The sequence below is a fragment of the Oncorhynchus mykiss genome, chromosome 6, assembly GCF_013265735.2.
Source record: "Oncorhynchus mykiss isolate Arlee chromosome 6, USDA_OmykA_1.1, whole genome shotgun sequence".
Taxonomy (NCBI): domain Eukaryota; kingdom Metazoa; phylum Chordata; class Actinopteri; order Salmoniformes; family Salmonidae; genus Oncorhynchus; species Oncorhynchus mykiss.
Window position 1 is genome coordinate 99,856,950 of NC_048570.1, and position 19,446 is coordinate 99,876,395.

General features: G+C 46.0%; 1 protein-coding gene across 2 annotated transcripts in view; it reads right to left on the minus strand.

Annotated features, from left to right (window-relative positions):
• Positions 1–19,446, minus strand: part of LOC110508817 (multiple C2 and transmembrane domain-containing protein 2-like) — a 109,609-nt gene that overhangs the window by 89,941 nt on the left and 222 nt on the right. The gene's annotated exons all lie outside the window — the stretch shown is intronic.

Consider the following 19,446-nt stretch of genomic DNA (forward strand, 5'->3'; position numbering starts at 1 on the left):
TCAGTTCAGTCATTAAGCTAACTGACAGCAGTATTCAGTTCAGTCATTAAGCTAACTGACAGCAGTATTCAGTTCAGTCATTAAGCTGGCAGCAGTATTCAGTTCAGTCATTAAGCTAACTGACGGCAGTATTCAGTTCAGTCACTAAGCTAACTGACAGCAGTATTCAGTTCAGTCACTAAGCTAACTGACAGCAGTATTCAGTTCAGTCATTAAGCTAACTGACAGCAGTATTCAGTTCAGTCATTAAGCTGGCAGCAGTATTCAGTTCAGTCATTAAGCTAACTGACAGCAGTATTCAGTTCAGTCATTAAGCTAACTGACAGCAGTATTCAGTTCAGTCACTAAGCTAACTGACAGCAGTATTCAGTTCAGTCACTAAGCTAACTGACAGCAGTATTCAGTTCAGTCAGTAAGCTAACTGACAGCAGTACTCAGTTCAGTCACTAAGCTAACTGACAGCAGTATTCAGTTCAGTCAGTAAGCTAACTGACAGCAGTACTCAGTTCAGTCATTAAGCTAACTGACAGCTTAATGACTGAACTGAATACTGCTGTCAGCTTAATGACTGAACTGAATACTGCTGCCAGTTAGCTTAGTGACTGAACTGAATACTGCTGTCAGTTAGCAGTACTCAGTTCAGTCATTAAGCTAACTGACAGCAGTATTCAGTTCAGTCAGTAAGCTAACTGGCAGCAGTATTTAGTTCAGTCATTAAGCTAACTGACAGCAGTATTCAGTTCAGTCATTAAGCTAACTGACAGCAGTATTCAGTTCAGTCATTAAGCTGGCAGCAGTATTCAGTTCAGTCATTAAGCTAACTGACAGCAGTATTCAGTTCAGTCACTAAGCTAACTGCCAGCAGTATTCAGTTCAGTCATTAAGCTAACTGCCAGCAGTATTCAGTTCAGTCACTAAGCTAACTGACAGTAGTATTCAGTTCAGTCACTAAGCTAACTACCAGCAGTATTCAGTTCAGTCAGTAAGCTAACTGCCAGCAGGATTCAGTTCTGTCAGTAAGGAACTGCCAACTACTGGGGTCAGTTTTGGTGCAGAGAGAGTCTTTATGGCTGACGGCTTAACTACCATCACACAACAACTCCTATCATCACAACACTGTCCCTCACTATTAGCCAGGCTGGCCAGAGCAGAGAGGGAATGTACCTCCCTAATGACACCCTATTCCCTATAGAGTGCACTACTTTTCACCAGGGCCTACAGGGCTCAGGTCAAATATAGTGCACTATATAGGGAATATAGTCCCATTTGGGATGCAGACAGAGAGAGAGAGAGGGAGAGGGAGAGCTATCTACACTAATCCTGACAAACGGCTGCTCTATCATCCGTCCGTCCTGCAGAGTAGAGGCAGGGTGAGACGACAGTACAGTTGGCCCTGAACATCTGTCTCATTATGAAGGCAGTGTGTTGTGGCCATGCTGAGACCACACTAGACCACAGGGACGCCCTGCGTCCCAATAGGCATCCTATTCGCTATATAGTGCACTACGTTTGACCAGAGTGGTAGTAGTAGTACACTACATTGGGAATAGGGTTCAATTTGGGACAGAGAAGGGACAGGGAGAAAGCTAGCTAGCTAGCACCCTAGGCATATCAGCCCACCACACAGAGAGCAGGAGAGAACAGGACAAGGGTCAGAGTTCACACAGGGTCAGCACACCTTCTCTAGGCAGATCATCCCACCACACAGAGAGGACAGGAGAAAACAGGACATGGGTCAGAGTTCACACAGGGTCAGCACACCTTCTCTAGGCAGATCAGCCCACCACACAGAGAGAACAGGACAAGGGTCAGAGTTCACACAGGGTCAGCACACCTTCTCTAGGCAGATCAGCCGACCACACAGAAAAAACAGGACAAGGGTCAGAGTTCACACAGGGTCAGCACACCTTCTCTATGACCATACAGATAAATAAACAGATGAATGTTGACCTGGTGGACCTTGTTCACTGCCAAAAGCCCCAGTCCGAATGTACACATCTAATCTCCAGTGACTTCTCTAACTACATCATGCTTTAATGGGTTTCCTCGTGTGAGACTACTGTCTCCACAGGGATGAAGCCAGTCTGAGTTCACTACAAACAAGGGCTGTGAAATAGGGTTCATTTGATGTCACAACACTGTCTAATGTTATTGTAGGCTGTGGCTAGATGAGGTGTGCTAGCAGTGCTGGTCTAAAACACGCTATAGAGTCCAGACATTTGTAATGGGAGGACCTCGTCAATAACGGAGTCATTTTGATAGGAAATTCCTGTATGTGCCAAACCCCAACCCTGTATGAGTCCAACCCCAACCCTGTATGAGCCCAACCCCAACCCTGTATGAGCCCACCCCAACCCTGTATGAGCCCAACCCCAACCCTGTATGAGCCCAACCCCAACCCTGTATGAGCCCAACCCCAACCCTGTATGAGCCCAACCCCAACCCTGTATGAGCCCAACCATAACCCTGTATGAGTCCAACCCCACAAACCTGTATGAGTCCAACCCCAACCCTGTATGAGTCCAACCCCAACCCTGTATGAGCCCAACCCCAACCCTGTATGAGCCCAACCCCAACCCTGTATGAGCCCAACCCCAACCCTGTATGAGCCCACCCCAACCCTGTATGAGCCCAACCCCAACCCTGTATGAGCCCAACCCCAACCCTGTATGAGCCCAACCCTAACCCTGTATGAGCAAAACCACAACCCTGTATGAGCAAAACCACAACCCTGTATGAGTCCAACCACAACCCTGTATGAGCAAAACCACAACCCTGTATGAGCAAAACCACAACCCTGTATGAGTCCAACCCTAACCCTGTATGAGTCCAACCCTGTATGAGCCCAACCCTGTATGAACCCAAACCCAACCCTGTATGAGTCCAACCCTAACCCTGTATGAGCCCAAACCCTAACCCTGTATGAGCAAAACCACAACCCTGTATGAGCCCAACCCTAACCCTGTATGAGCCCAACCCTAACCCTGTATGAGCCCAACCCTGTATGAGCCCAAACCCAACCCTGTATGAGCCCAAACCCAACCCTGTATGAGCCCAAACCAGTATGAGCCAAACCCCAACCCTGTATGAGCCCAACCCTGTATGAGTCCAACCCTAACCCTGTATGAGCACAACCTTAACCCTGTATGAGCACAACCCTAACCCTGTATGAGCACAACCCTTTATGAGCACAACCCAGTGTGAGTCCAACTCTAACCCTGTATGAGTCCAACCCTAACCCTGTATGAGCCCAACCCTAACCCTGTATGAGCCCAACCACAACCCTGTACGAGTCCAAACCCAACCTTGTATGAGTCCAACCCTAACCCTATATGAGCCCAACCCCAACCCTGTATGAGCCCAACCCCAACCCTGTATGAGCCCAACCCCAAATGAGCCCAACCCCAACCCTGCATGAGCCCAACCCCAACCCTGTATGAGCCCAAGCCTAACCCTGTATGAGCCCAACCCTAACCCTGTATGAGTCAACACTAACCCTGTATGAGTCCAACCCCAACCCTGTATGAGTCCAACCCTAACCCTGTATGAGTCCAACCACAACCCTGTATGACTCCAACCCTAACCCTGTATGAACACAACCCTGTATGCGCCCAACCCTGTATGAGCCCAACCCTGTATGAGTCCAACCCTAACCCTGTATGAGCCCAACCCTAACCCTGTATGAGCCCAACCCTAACCCTGTATGAGCCTAAACCCAACCTTGTATGAGCCCAACCCTAACCAGGTATGAGTCCAACCCTAACCCTGTATGAGTCCAACGCTAACCCTGTATGAGCACAACCCTAACCCTGTATGAGCACAACCCTTTATGAGCACAACCCAGTGTGAGTCCAACCCTAACCCTGTATGAGCCCAACCCTAACCCTGTATGAGCCCAAACCCTAACCCTGTATGAGTCCAATCCCAACCCTGTATGAGCCCAACCCTAACCCTCTATGAGCCCAACCCTAACCCTGTATGAGTCCAACCCTAACCCTGTATGAGTCCAACCCTAACCCTGTATGAGCCCAACCACAACCCTGTATGAGTCCAAACCTAACCCTGTAGGAGCACAACCCTGTATGCGCCTAACCCTGTATGAGCCCAACCCTGTATGAGTCCAACCCTAACCCTGTATGAGCAAAACCACAACCCTGTATGAGCCCAACCCTAACCCTGTACGAGCCCAACCCTGTATGAACCCAAACCCAACCCTGTATGAGCCCAAACCCAACCCTGTATGAGCCCAACCCAGTATGAGCCCAACCCCAACCCTGTATGAGCCCAACCCTAACCCTGTATGAACACAACCCTGTATGCGCCCAACCCTGTATGAGCCCAACCCTGTATGAGTCCAACCCTAACCCTGTATGAGCCCAACCCTAACCCTGTATGAGCCCAACCACAACCCTGTATGAGCCCAAACCCAACCTTGTATGAGCCCAACCCTAACCCGGTATGAGTCCAACCCTAACCCTGTATGAGTCCAACCCTAACCCTGTATGAGCACAACCCTAAGCCTGTATGAGCACAACCCTAAGCCTGTATGAGCACAACCCTTTATGAGCACAACCCTAAGCCTGTATGAGCACAACCCTTTATGAGCACAACCAGGTGTGAGTCCAACCCTAACCCTGTATGAGCCCAACCCTAACCCTGTATGAGCCCAAACCCTAACCCTGTATGAGTCCAATCCCAACCCTGTATGAGCCCAACCCTAACCCTCTATGAGCCCAACCCTAACCCTGTATGAGTCCAACCCTAACCCTGTATGAGTCCAACCCTAACCCTGTATGAGCCCAACCACAACCCTGTATGAGTCCAAACCTAACCCTGTAGGAGCACAACCCTGTATTTTTTTTTATTTATTTAACCTTTATTTAACCAGGCAAGTCAGTTAAGAACAAATTCTTATTTTCAATGACGGCCTGGGAACAGTGGGTTAACTGCCTGTTCAGGGGCAGAACGACAGATTTGTACCTTGTCAGCTCGGGGGTTTGAACTCACAACCTTCCGGTTACTAGTCCAACACTCTAACCACTAGGCTACCCTGCCGCCCCTGTATGCGCCTAACCCTGTATGAGCCCAACCCTGTATGAGTCCAACCCTAACCCTGTATGAGCAAAACCACAACCCTGTATGAGCCCAACCCTAACCCTGTACGAGCCCAACCCTGTATGAACCCAAACCCAACCCTGTATGAGCCCAAACCCAACCCTGTATGAGCCCAACCCAGTATGAGCCCAACCCCAACCCTGTATGAGCCCAACCCTAACCCTGTATGAACACAACCCTGTATGCGCCCAACCCTGTATGAGCCCAACCCTGTATGAGTCCAACCCTAACCCTGTATGAGCCCAACCCTAACCCTGTATGAGCCCAACCACAACCCTGTATGAGCCCAAACCCAACCTTGTATGAGCCCAACCCTAACCCGGTATGAGTCCAACCCTAACCCTGTATGAGTCCAACCCTAACCCTGTATGAGCACAACCCTAACCCTGTATGAGCACAACCCTAAGCCTGTATGAGCACAACCCTTTATGAGCACAACCCTAAGCCTGTATGAGCACAACCCTTTATGAGCACAACCAGGTGTGAGTCCAACCCTAACCCTGTATGAGCCCAACCCTAACCCTGTATGAGCCCAACCCTAACCCTGTACGAGCCCAACCACAACCCTGTACGAGTCCAAACCCAACCTCGTATGAGTCCAAACCTAACCCTATATGAGCCCAACCCCAACCCTGTATGAGCCCAACCCCAACCCTGTATGAGCCCAACCCCAAATGAGCCCAACCCCAAATGAGCCCAACCCCAACCCTGTATGAGCCCAACCCCAACCCTGTATGAGCCCAACCCCAAATGAGCCCAACCCTGTATGAGCCCAACCCCAACCCTGTATGAGCCCAACCCTAACCCTGTATGAGTCCAACCCTAACCCTGTATGAGTCCAACCCTAACCCTGTATGAGTCCAAACCCAACCCTGTATGAGTCCAAACCTAACCCTGTATGAGTCCAACCACAACCCTGTATGACTCCAACCCTAACCCTGTATGAACACAACCCTGTATGAGTCCAACCCTAACCCTGTATGAGCCCAACCCTAACCCTGTATGAGCCCAACCCTAACCCTGTATGAGCCTAAACCCAACCTTGTATGAGCCCAACCCTAACCGGGTATGAGTCCAACCCTAACCCTGTATGAGTCCAACGCTAACCCTGTATGAGCACAACCCTAACCCTGTATGAGCACAACCCTTTATGAGCACAACCCAGTGTGAGTCCAACCCTAACCCTGTATGAGCCCAACCCTAACCCTGTATGAGCCCAAACCCTAACCCTGTATGAGTCCAACCCCAACCCTGTATGAGCCCAACCCTAACCCTCTATGAGCCCAACCCTAACCCTGTATGAGTCCAACCCTAACCCTGTATGAGTCCAACCCTAACCCTGTATGAGCCCAACCACAACCCTGTATGAGTCCAAACCTAACCCTGTAGGAGCACAACCCTGTATGCGCCTAACCCTGTATGAGCCCAACCCTGTATGAGTCCAACCCTAACCCTGTATGAGCAAAACCACAACCCTGTATGAGCCCAACCCTAACCCTGTACGAGCCCAACCCTGTATGAACCCAAACCCAACCCTGTATGAGCCCAAACCCAACCCTGTATGAGCCCAACCCAGTATGAGCCCAACCCCAACCCTGTATGAGCCCAACCCTAACCCTGTATGAACACAACCCTGTATGCGCCCAACCCTGTATGAGTCCAACCCTAACCCTGTATGAGCCCAACCCTAACCCTGTATGAGCCCAACCCTAACCCTGTATGAGCCTAAACCCAACCTTGTATGAGCCCAACCCTAACCGGGTATGAGTCCAACCCTAACCCTGTATGAGTCCAACGCTAACCCTGTATGAGCACAACCCTAACCCTGTATGAGCACAACCCTTTATGAGCACAACCCAGTGTGAGTCCAACCCTAACCCTGTATGAGCCCAACCCTAACCCTGTATGAGCCCAAACCCTAACCCTGTATGAGTCCAATCCCAACCCTGTATGAGCCCAACCCTAACCCTCTATGAGCCCAACCCTAACCCTGTATGAGTCCAACCCTAACCCTGTATGAGCCCAACCACAACCCTGTATGAGTCCAAACCTAACCCTGTAGGAGCACAACCCTGTATGCGCCTAACCCTGTATGAGCCCAACCCTGTATGAGTCCAACCCTAACCCTGTATGAGCAAAACCACAACCCTGTATGAGCCCAACCCTAACCCTGTACGAGCCCAACCCTGTATGAACCCAAACCCAACCCTGTATGAGCCCAAACCCAACCCTGTATGAGCCCAACCCAGTATGAGCCCAACCCCAACCCTGTATGAGCCCAACCCTAACCCTGTATGAACACAACCCTGTATGCGCCCAACCCTGTATGAGCCCAACCCTGTATGAGTCCAACCCTAACCCTGTATGAGCCCAACCCTAACCCTGTATGAGCCCAACCACAACCCTGTATGAGCCCAAACCCAACCTTGTATGAGCCCAACCCTAACCCGGTATGAGTCCAACCCTAACCCTGTATGAGTCCAACCCTAACCCTGTATGAGCACAACCCTAAGCCTGTATGAGCACAACCCTAAGCCTGTATGAGCACAACCCTTTATGAGCACAACCCTAAGCCTGTATGAGCACAACCCTTTATGAGCACAACCAGGTGTGAGTCCAACCCTAACCCTGTATGAGCCCAACCCTAACCCTGTATGAGCCCAACCCTAACCCTGTACGAGCCCAACCACAACCCTGTACGAGTCCAAACCCAACCTCGTATGAGTCCAACCCTAACCCTATATGAGCCCAACCCCAACCCTGTATGAGCCCAACCCCAACCCTGTATGAGCCCAACCCCAAATGAGCCCAACCCCAAATGAGCCCAACCCCAACCCTGTATGAGCCCAACCCCAACCCTGTATGAGCCCAACCCCAAATGAGCCCAACCCTGTATGAGCCCAACCCCAACCCTGTATGAGCCCAACCCTAACCCTGTATGAGTCCAACCCTAACCCTGTATGAGTCCAACCCTAACCCTGTATGAGTCCAAACCCAACCCTGTATGAGTCCAAACCTAACCCTGTATGAGTCCAACCACAACCCTGTATGACTCCAACCCTAACCCTGTATGAACACAACCCTGTATGAGTCCAACCCTAACCCTGTATGAGCCCAACCCTAACCCTGTATGAGCCCAACCCTAACCCTGTATGAGCCTAAACCCAACCTTGTATGAGCCCAACCCTAACCGGGTATGAGTCCAACCCTAACCCTGTATGAGTCCAACGCTAACCCTGTATGAGCACAACCCTAACCCTGTATGAGCACAACCCTTTATGAGCACAACCCAGTGTGAGTCCAACCCTAACCCTGTATGAGCCCAACCCTAACCCTGTATGAGCCCAAACCCTAACCCTGTATGAGTCCAACCCCAACCCTGTATGAGCCCAACCCTAACCCTCTATGAGCCCAACCCTAACCCTGTATGAGTCCAACCCTAACCCTGTATGAGTCCAACCCTAACCCTGTATGAGCCCAACCACAACCCTGTATGAGTCCAAACCTAACCCTGTAGGAGCACAACCCTGTATGCGCCTAACCCTGTATGAGCCCAACCCTGTATGAGTCCAACCCTAACCCTGTATGAGCAAAACCACAACCCTGTATGAGCCCAACCCTAACCCTGTACGAGCCCAACCCTGTATGAACCCAAACCCAACCCTGTATGAGCCCAAACCAAACCCTGTATGAGCCCAACCCAGTATGAGCCCAACCCCAACCCTGTATGAGCCCAACCCTAACCCTGTATGAACACAACCCTGTATGCGCCCAACCCTGTATGAGCCCAACCCTGTATGAGCCCAACCCTAACCCTGTATGAGCCCAACCCTAACCCTGTATGAGCCCAACCACAACCCTGTATGAGCCCAAACCCAACCTTGTATGAGCCCAACCCTAACCCGGTATGAGTCCAACCCTAACCCTGTATGAGTCCAACCCTAACCCTGTATGAGCACAACCCTAACCCTGTATGAGCACAACCCTAAGCCTGTATGAGCACAACCCTAAGCCTGTATGAGCACAACCAGGTGTGAGTCCAACCCTAACCCTGTATGAGCCCAACCCTAACCCTGTATGAGCCCAACCCTAACCCTGTATGAGCCCAACCCTAACCCTGTACGAGCCCAACCACAACCCTGTACGAGTCCAAACCCAACCTCGTATGAGTCCAACCCTAACCCTATATGAGCCCAACCCCAACCCTGTATGAGCCCAACCCCAACCCTGTATGAGCCCAACCCCAAATGAGCCCAACCCCAAATGAGCCCAACCCCAACCCTGTATGAGCCCAACCCCAACCCTGTATGAGCCCAACCCTAACCCTGTATGAGTCCAACCCTAACCCTGTATGAGTCCAACCCTAACCCTGTATGAGTCCAAACCCAACCCTGTATGAGTCCAAACCTAACCCTGTATGAGTCCAACCACAACCCTGTATGAACACAACCCTAACCCTGTATGAACACAACCCTGTATGCGCCCAACCCTGTATGAGCACAACCCTGTATGAGCCCAACCCTAACCCTGTATGAGCCCAACCCTAACCCTGTATGAGCCCACCCACAACCCTGTATGAGCCTAAACCCAACCTTGTATGAGCCCAACCCTAACCCGGTATGAGTCCAACCCTAACCCTGTATGAGTCCAACCCTAACCCTGTATGAGCACAACCCTAACCCTGTATGAGCACAACCCTAACCCTGTATGAGCACAACCCTTTATGAGCACAACCCAGTGTGAGCCCAACCCTAACCCTGTATGAGCCCAACCCTAACCCTGTATGAGCCCAACCACAACCCTGTACGAGTTCAAACCCAACCTTGTATGAGTCCAACCCTAACCCTGTATGAGCCCAACCCTAACCCTATATGAGCCCAACCCTGTATGAGTCCAACCCTAACCCTGTATGAGTCCAACCCTAACCCTGTATGAGCCCAACCCTAACCCTGTATGAGCCCAACCCTAAACCTGTATGAGCCCAACCACAACCCTGTACGAGTCCAAACCCAACCTTGTATGAGTCCAACCCTAACCCTGTATGAGCCCAACCCTAACAATGTATGAGCCCAAGCCTGTATGAGTCCAACCCTAACCCTGTATGAGTCCAACCCTAATCCTGTATGAGCCCAACCCTGAATGAGCCCAACCCTTTATGAGCCCGAGCCCAACCCTGTATGAGCATAACCCTGTATGAGTCCAACCCTGTATGAGTCCAAGCCTGTATGAGCCCAACCCTTTCTGAGCAAAACCCCAACCCTGTATGAGCCCAACCCCAACCCTGTATGAGCAAAACCCCAACCCTGTATGAGCTCAACCCCAACCCTGTATGAGCCCAACCCCAACCCTGTATGAGCCCAACCCCAACCCTGTATGAGCCCAACCTCAACCCTGTATGAGCCCAACCCTAACCCTGTATGAGCCCAACCCTAACCCTGTATGAGCCCAACCACAACCCTGTACGAGCCCAACCACAACCCTGTACGAGTCCAAACCCAACCTTGTATGAGCCCAACCCTAACCCTGTATGAGCCCAACCCTAACCCTATATGAGCCCAACCCTAACCCTATATGAGCCCAACCCTAACCCTATATGAGCCCAAACCCAACCCTGTATGAGCCCAACCCCAACCCTGTATGAGCCCAACCCCAACCCTATATGAGCCCAACCCCAACCCTGTATGAGCCCAACCCCAACCCTGTATGAGCCCAACCCCAACCCTGTATGAGCCCAACCCCAACCCTGTATGAGCCCAACCCTAACAATGTATGAGCCCAAGCCTGTATGAGTCCAACCCTAACCCTGTATGAGTCCAACCCTAATCCTGTATGAGCCCAACCCTGAATGAGCCCAACCCTTTATGAGCCCGAGCCCAACCCTGTATGAGCATAACCCTGTATGAGTCCAACCCTGTATGAGCCCAACCCTGTATGAGTCCAACCCTGTATGAGCCCAACCCTAACCCTATATGAGCCCAACCCTAACCCTATATGAGCCCAACCCCAACCCTGTATGAGCCCAACCCCAACCCTGTATGAGCCCAACCCCAACCCTGTATGAGCCCAACCCCAACCCTGTATGAGCCCAACCCCAACCCTGTATGAGCTCAACCCTAACAATGTATGAGCCCAAGCCTGTATGAGTCCAACCCTAACCCTGTATGAGTCCAACCCTAATCCTGTATGAGCCCAACCCTGAATGAGCCCAACCCTTTATGAGCCCGAGCCCAACCCTGTATGAGCATAACCCTGTATGAGTCCAACCCTGTATGAGCCCAACCCTGTATGAGTCCAACCCTGTATGAGCCCAACCCTGTATGAGCAAAACCCCAACCCTGTATGAGCCCAACCCCAACCCTGTATGAGCAAAACCCCAAACCTGTATGAGCCCAACCCCAACCCTGTATGAGCCCAACCTCAACCCTGTATGAGCCCAACCTCAACCCTGTATGACGTATGGTAATACCACCACAACAAGGACGGAGACGTTTGGTAAAACCACCACAACAAGGACTGAGACGTATGGTAATACCACCACAACAAGGACTGAGACGTATAGTAATACCACCACAACAAGGACTGAGACGTATGGTAATAACACCAAAACAAGGACTGAGACGTATGGTAATACCACTACAACAAGGACTGAGACGTATGGTAAAACCACCACAACAAGGACTGAGACGTATGGTAATAACACCAAAACAAGGACTGAGACGTATGGTAATACCACCACAACAAGGACCGAGATGTATGTATCAACCACCACAACAAGGACCGAGACGTATGATAATACCACCACAACAAGGACCGAGACCTATGGTAATACCACCACAACAAAGACCAGGACGTATGGTAACACCACCACAACAAGGACTGAGACGTATGTATCAACCACCACAACAAGGACTGAGGCGTATGTATCAACCAGCACAACTAGGACTGAGCCGCATGGTAATACCACCACAACAAGGACTGAGATGTACGGTAATAACACTGAATGTGACTAACACCACTACAGCATTAGATGGTAGTAACACCACTACAGCATTAGATGGTAATAACACCACTACAGCATTAGATGGTAATAACACCACGACAGCATTAGATGGTAATAACACCACTACAGCATTAGATGGTAATAACACCACTACAGCATTAGATGGTAGTAACACCACTACAGCATTAGATGGTAATAACACCACTACAGCATTAGATGGTAGTAACACCACTACAGCATTAGATGGTAATAACACCACTACATCATTAGATGGTAATAACACCACTACAGCATTAGATGGTAATAACACCACTACAGCATTAGATGGTAATACCACCACTACAGCATTAGATGGTAATAACACCACTACAGCATTAGATGGTAATAACACCACTACAGCATTAGATGGTAGTAACACCACTACAGCATTAGATGGTAGTAACACCACTACAGCATTAGATCGTAATAACACCACTACAGCATTAGATGGTAATAACACCACTACAGCATTAGATGGTAATAACACCACTACAGCATTAGATGGTAGTAACACCACTACAGCATTAGACGGTAATAACACCACTACAGCATTAGATGGTAATAACACCACTACAGCATTAGATGGTAATAACACCACTACAGCATTAGATGGTAATAACACCACTACAGCATTAGATGGTAATAACACCACTACAGCATTAGACGGTAATAACACCACTACAGCATTAGATGGTAGTAACACCACTACAGCATTAGACGGTAGTAACACCACTACAGCATTAGACGGTAATAACACCACTACAGCATTAGACGGTAATAACACCACTACAGCATTAGATGGTAATAACACCACTACAGCATTAGATGGTAATAACACCACTACAGCATTAGATGGTAATAACACCACTACAGCATTAGATGGTAATAACACCACTACAGCATTAGATGGTAATAACACCACGACAGCATTAGATGGTAATAACACCACTACAGCATTAGACGGTAATAACGTCACTACAGCATTAGATGGTAATAACGCCACTACAGCATTAGATGGTAATAACGCCACTACAGCATTAGATGGTAATAACACCACTACAGCATTAGACGGTAATAACACCACTACAGCATTAGACGGTAATAACACCACTACAGCATTAGATGGTAATAACACCACTACAGCATTAGATGGTAATAACACCACTACAGCATTAGATGGTAATAACACCACTACAGCATTAGACTGTAATAACACCACTACAGCATTAGATGGTAGTAACACCACTACAGCATTAGATGGTAATAACACCACTACAGCATTAGATGGTAATAACACCACTACAGCATTAGATGGTAATAACACCACTACAGCATTAGACGGTAGTAACACCACTACAGCATTAGACGGTAATAACACCACTACAGCATTAGACGGTAATAACACCACTACAGCATTAGATTGTAATAACACCACTACAGCATTAGATGGTAATAACACCACTACAACATTAGATGGTAATAACACCACTACAGCATTATATGGTAATAACACCACTACAGCATTAGACAGTAATAACACCACTACAGCATTAGATGGTAATAACACCACTACAGCATTAGATGGTAATAACACCACGACAGCATTAGATGGTAATAACACCACTACAGCATTAGACGGTAATAACACCACTACAGCATTAGACGGTAATAACACCACTACAGCATTAGACGGTAATAACACCACTACAGCATTAGACGGTAATAACACCACGACAGCATTAGACGGTAATAACACCACGACAGCATTAGATGGTAATAACACCACTACAGCATTAGATGGTAATAACACCACTACAGCATTAGATGGTAATAACACCACTACAGCATTAGATGGTAGTAACACCACTACAGCATTAGATGGTAGTAACACCACTACAGCATTAGATGGTAATAACACCACTACAGCATTAGATGGTAATAACACCACTACAGCATTAGATGGTAATAACACCACTACAGCATTAGATGGTAGTAACACCACGACAGCATTAGATGGTAATAACACCACTACAGCATTAGATGGTAATAACACCACTACAGCATGAGATGGTAATAACACCACTACAGCATTAGATGGTAATAACACCACTACAGCATTAGATGGTAATAACACCACTACAGCATTAGATGGTAATAACACCACTACAGCATTAGATGGTAATAACACCACTACAGCATTAGATGGTAATAACACCACAACAGCATTAGATGGTAATAACACCACTACAGCATTAGATGGTAATAACACCACTACAGCATTAGATGGTAATAACACCACTACAGCATTAGATGGTAGTAACACCACTACAGCATTAGATGGTAATAACACCACTACAGCATTAGATGGTAATAACACCACTACAGCATTAGATGGTAATAACACCACTACAGCATTAGATGGTAATAACACCACTACAGCATTAGATGGTAGTAACACCACTACAAATAACACCACTACAGAATTAGATGGTAATAACACCACTACAGCATTAGATGGTAATAACACCACTACAGCATTAGACGGTAATAACACCACTACAGCATTAGACGGTAATAACACCACTACAGCATGAGATGGTAATAACACCACTACAGCATTAGATGGTAATAACACCACTACAGCATTAGATGGTAATAACACCATTACAGCATTAGATGGTAATAACACCACTACAGCATTAGATGGTAATAACACCACTACAGCATTAGATGGTAATAACACCACTACAGCATTAGATGGTAATAACACCACGACAGCATTAGATGGTAATAACACCACGACAGCATTAGATGGTAATAACACCACTACAGCATTAGATGGTAATAACACCACTACAGCATTAGATGGTAATAACACCACAACAGCATTAGATGGTAATAACACCACTACAGCATTAGATGGTAATAACACCACTACAGCATTAGATGGTAATAACACCACTACAGCATTAGATGGTAATAACACCACTACAGCATTAGATGGTAATAACACAACAACAGCATTAGATGGTAATAACACCACTACAGCATTAGATGGTAGTAACACCACTACAGCATTAGATGGTAATAACACCACTACAGCATTAGATGGTAATAACACCACAACAGCATTAGATGGTAGTAACACCACTACAGCATTAGATGGTAATAACACCACTACAGCATTAGACGGTAATAACACCACTACAGCATTAGATGGTAATAACACCACAACAGCATTAGATGGTAATAACACCACTACAGCATTAGATGGTAGTAACACCACTACAGCATTAGATGGTATCAACACCACTACAGCATTAGATGGTAATAACACCACAACAGCATTAGATGGTAATAACACCACAACAGCATTAGATGGTAATAACACCACTACAGCATTAGATGGTATCAACACCACTACAGCATTAGATGGTAATAACACCACTACAGCATTAGATGGTAATAACACCACAACAGCATTAGATGGTAATAACACCACTACAGCATTAGATGGTAATAACACCACTACAGCATTAGATGGTAATAACACCACAACAGCATTAGATGGTAATAACACTACTACAGCATTAGATGGTAATAACACCACTACAGCATTAGATGGTAATAACACCACTACAGCATTAGATGGTAATAACACCACTACAGCATTAGATGGTAATAACACCACTACAGCATTAGATGGTAATAACACCACAACAGCATTAGATGGTAGTAACACCACTACAGCATTAGATGGTAATAACACCACTACAGCATTAGACGGTAATAACACCACTACAGCATTAGATGGTAATAACACCACAACAGCATTAGATGGTAATAACACCACTACAGCATTAGATGGTAGTAACACCACTACAGCATTAGATGGTATCAACACCACTACAGCATTAGATGGTAATAACACCACAACAGCATTAGATGGTAATAACACCACAACAGCATTAGATGGTAATAACACCACTACAGCATTAGATGGTATCAACACCACTACAGCATTAGATGGTAATAACACCACTACAGCATTAGATGGTAATAACACCACAACAGCATTAGATGGTAATAACACCACTACAGCATTAGATGGTAATAACACCACTACAGCATTAGATGGTAATAACACCACAACAGCATTAGATGGTAATAACACTACTACAGCATTAGATGGTAATAACACCACTACAGCATTAGATGGTAATAACACCACTACAGCATTAGATGGTAATAACACCACTACAGCATTAGATGGTAATAACACCACTACAGCATTAGATGGTAATAACACCACTACAGCATTAGATGGTAACAACACCACTACAGCATTAGATGGTAATAACACCACTACAGCATTAGATGGTAGTAACACCACTACAGCATTAGATGGTAATAACACCACTACAGCATTAGATGGTATCAACACCACTACAGCATTAGATGGTAATAACACCACTACAGCATTAGATGGTAATAACACCACTACAGCATTAGATGGTAATAACACCACTACAGCATTAGATGGTAATAGCACCACTACAGCATTAGATGGTAATAACACCACTACAGCATTAGATGGTAATAACACCACTACAGCATTAGATGGTAATAACACCACTACAGCATTAGATGGTAATAACACCACAACAGCATTAGATGGTAATAACACCACTACAGCATTAGATGGTAGTAACACCACTACAGCATTAGATGGTAATAACACCACTACAGCATTAGATGGTAATAACACCACTACAGCATTAGATGGTAGTAACACCACTACAGCATTAGATGGTAATAACACCACTACAGCATTAGATGGTAATAACACCACTACAGCATTAGATGGTAATAACACCACTACAGCATTAGACGGTAATAACACCACTACAGCATTAGATGGTAATAACACCACTACAGCATTAGATGGTAATAACACCACTACAGCATTAGATGGTAATAACACCACTACAGCATTAGATGCTAATAACACCACTACAGCATTAGATGGTAATAACACCACTACAGCATTAGACGGTAATAACACCACTACAGCATTAGATGGTAATAACACCACTACAGCATTAGATGGTAATAACACCACTACAGCATTAGATGGTAATAACACCACTACAGCATTAGACGGTAATAACACCACTACAGCATTAGATGGTAATAACACCACTACAGCATTAGACGGTAATAACACAACTACAGCATTAGATGGTAATAACACCACTACAGCATTAGATGGTAATAACACCACTACAGCATTAGACGGTAATAACACCACTACAGCATTAGACGGTAATAACACCACTACAGCATTAGATGGTAATAACACCACTACAGCATTAGATGGTAATAACACCACTACAGCATTAGATGGTAATAACACCACTACAGCATTAGATGGTAATAACACCACAACAGCATTAGATGGTAATAACACCACTACAGCATTAGATGGTAATAACACCACTACAGCATTAGATGGTAATAACACCACTACAGCATTAGACGGTAATAACACCACTACAGCATTAGATGGTAATAACACCACTACAGCATTAGATGGTAATAACACCACTACAGCATTAGATGGTAGTAACACCACTACAGCATTAGATGGTAATAACACCACTACAGCATTAGACGGTAATAACACCACTACAGCATTAGATGGTAATAACACCACTACAGCATTAGATGGTAATAACACCACTACAGCATTAGATGGTAATAACACCACAGCAGCATTAGATGGTAATAACACCACTACAGCATTAGATGGTAATAAGTACTTTGAATTTTAACAAAATGAAGTGCTTTATAAATAACATTTGATTGATTGAATAAGATGTTAACTTAAGAATTGTGGAATCGATGCTAGAAGTGCTTAAGGCTGTTCCGTTGAGTTGACACTACAGACGTTGAGCAACAGTCCAAACATGTCCTGTCAAAGAGGCATTTCTTGATCAATGTGTGTTCCTGTTCAGTGTTTAGACAGAGCTAGCTGCTGCCTGCTGGTTTAGGTATTTAGGAAACAGGACAGAGAGCATCATGGGAAAGTTAGCAGTTAACTTTCATCTCATATATGGCACCTTTCTGCCATCACGTCGCCTTAATTGAACATCCACAGACTTAAACATATTGTAAAATGTTTTGAATTATTTTTACAACAGATTTGAATCATAGAAGATTAAAGTGTGTTTGCTTGGTCCTTCATTACTTGTTGATTGCTTAACATTGTGTTTTAGAGCACTTTCCATAGACTCATGGGACAGTTACCAGATACCTAGAAAAAGGAACATGATACATTATATGATTTTATGGCAGATGCTAGATGCCATATGAGAATCTACATGACATGATTTTATGACAGGTGCCATATGAGAATCTACATGACATGATTTTATGACAGATGCTAGATGCCATATGAGAATCTACATGACATGATTTTATGGCAGATGCTAGATGCCATATGAGAATCTACATGACATGATTTTATGGCAGATGCTAGGTGCCATATGAGAATCTACATTACATGACTTTATGGCAGATGCTAGATGCCATATGAGAATCTACATGACATGATTTTATGGCAGATGCCATATGAGAATCTACATGACATGATTTTATGGCAGATGCCATATGAGAATCTACATGACATGATTTTATGGCAGATGCCATATGAGAATCTACATGACATGATTTTATGGCAGATGCTAGATGCCATATGAGAATCTACATGACATGATTTTATGGCAGATGCCATATGAGAATCTACATGACATGATTTTATGGCAGATGCCATATGAGAATCTACATGACATGATTTTATGGCAGATGCCATATGAGAATCTACATGACATGATTTTATGGCAGGTGCCATATGAGAATCTACATGACATGATTTTATGGCAGGTGTGCTTGTTTGGTCTGTTGAAGTATTTCCATACACACCAATGTGTTTACACTTTGTTTAAACACCCATGCTGGTATTTTGTCATGATGCACTTCAGAATTGATAAACCTGTTTTAGGGAGGATACCCGTTTCGAATTCTTCACAATCACATTCCTAAATTCCAAACACGACTTCGGCATTTAAATGAAATACAGGCTACATGGTATAAAAGTACAGTAGTTCTGACAACTTTTACAGCACATTGTTGAAGTCGACAACGTCACCAAGTTCACACCTGTACTGGACAGACTCGTGGAGGGCAACTCCAGACAGGTAACTTGACAATCATAAACGCGACCTGTAAAA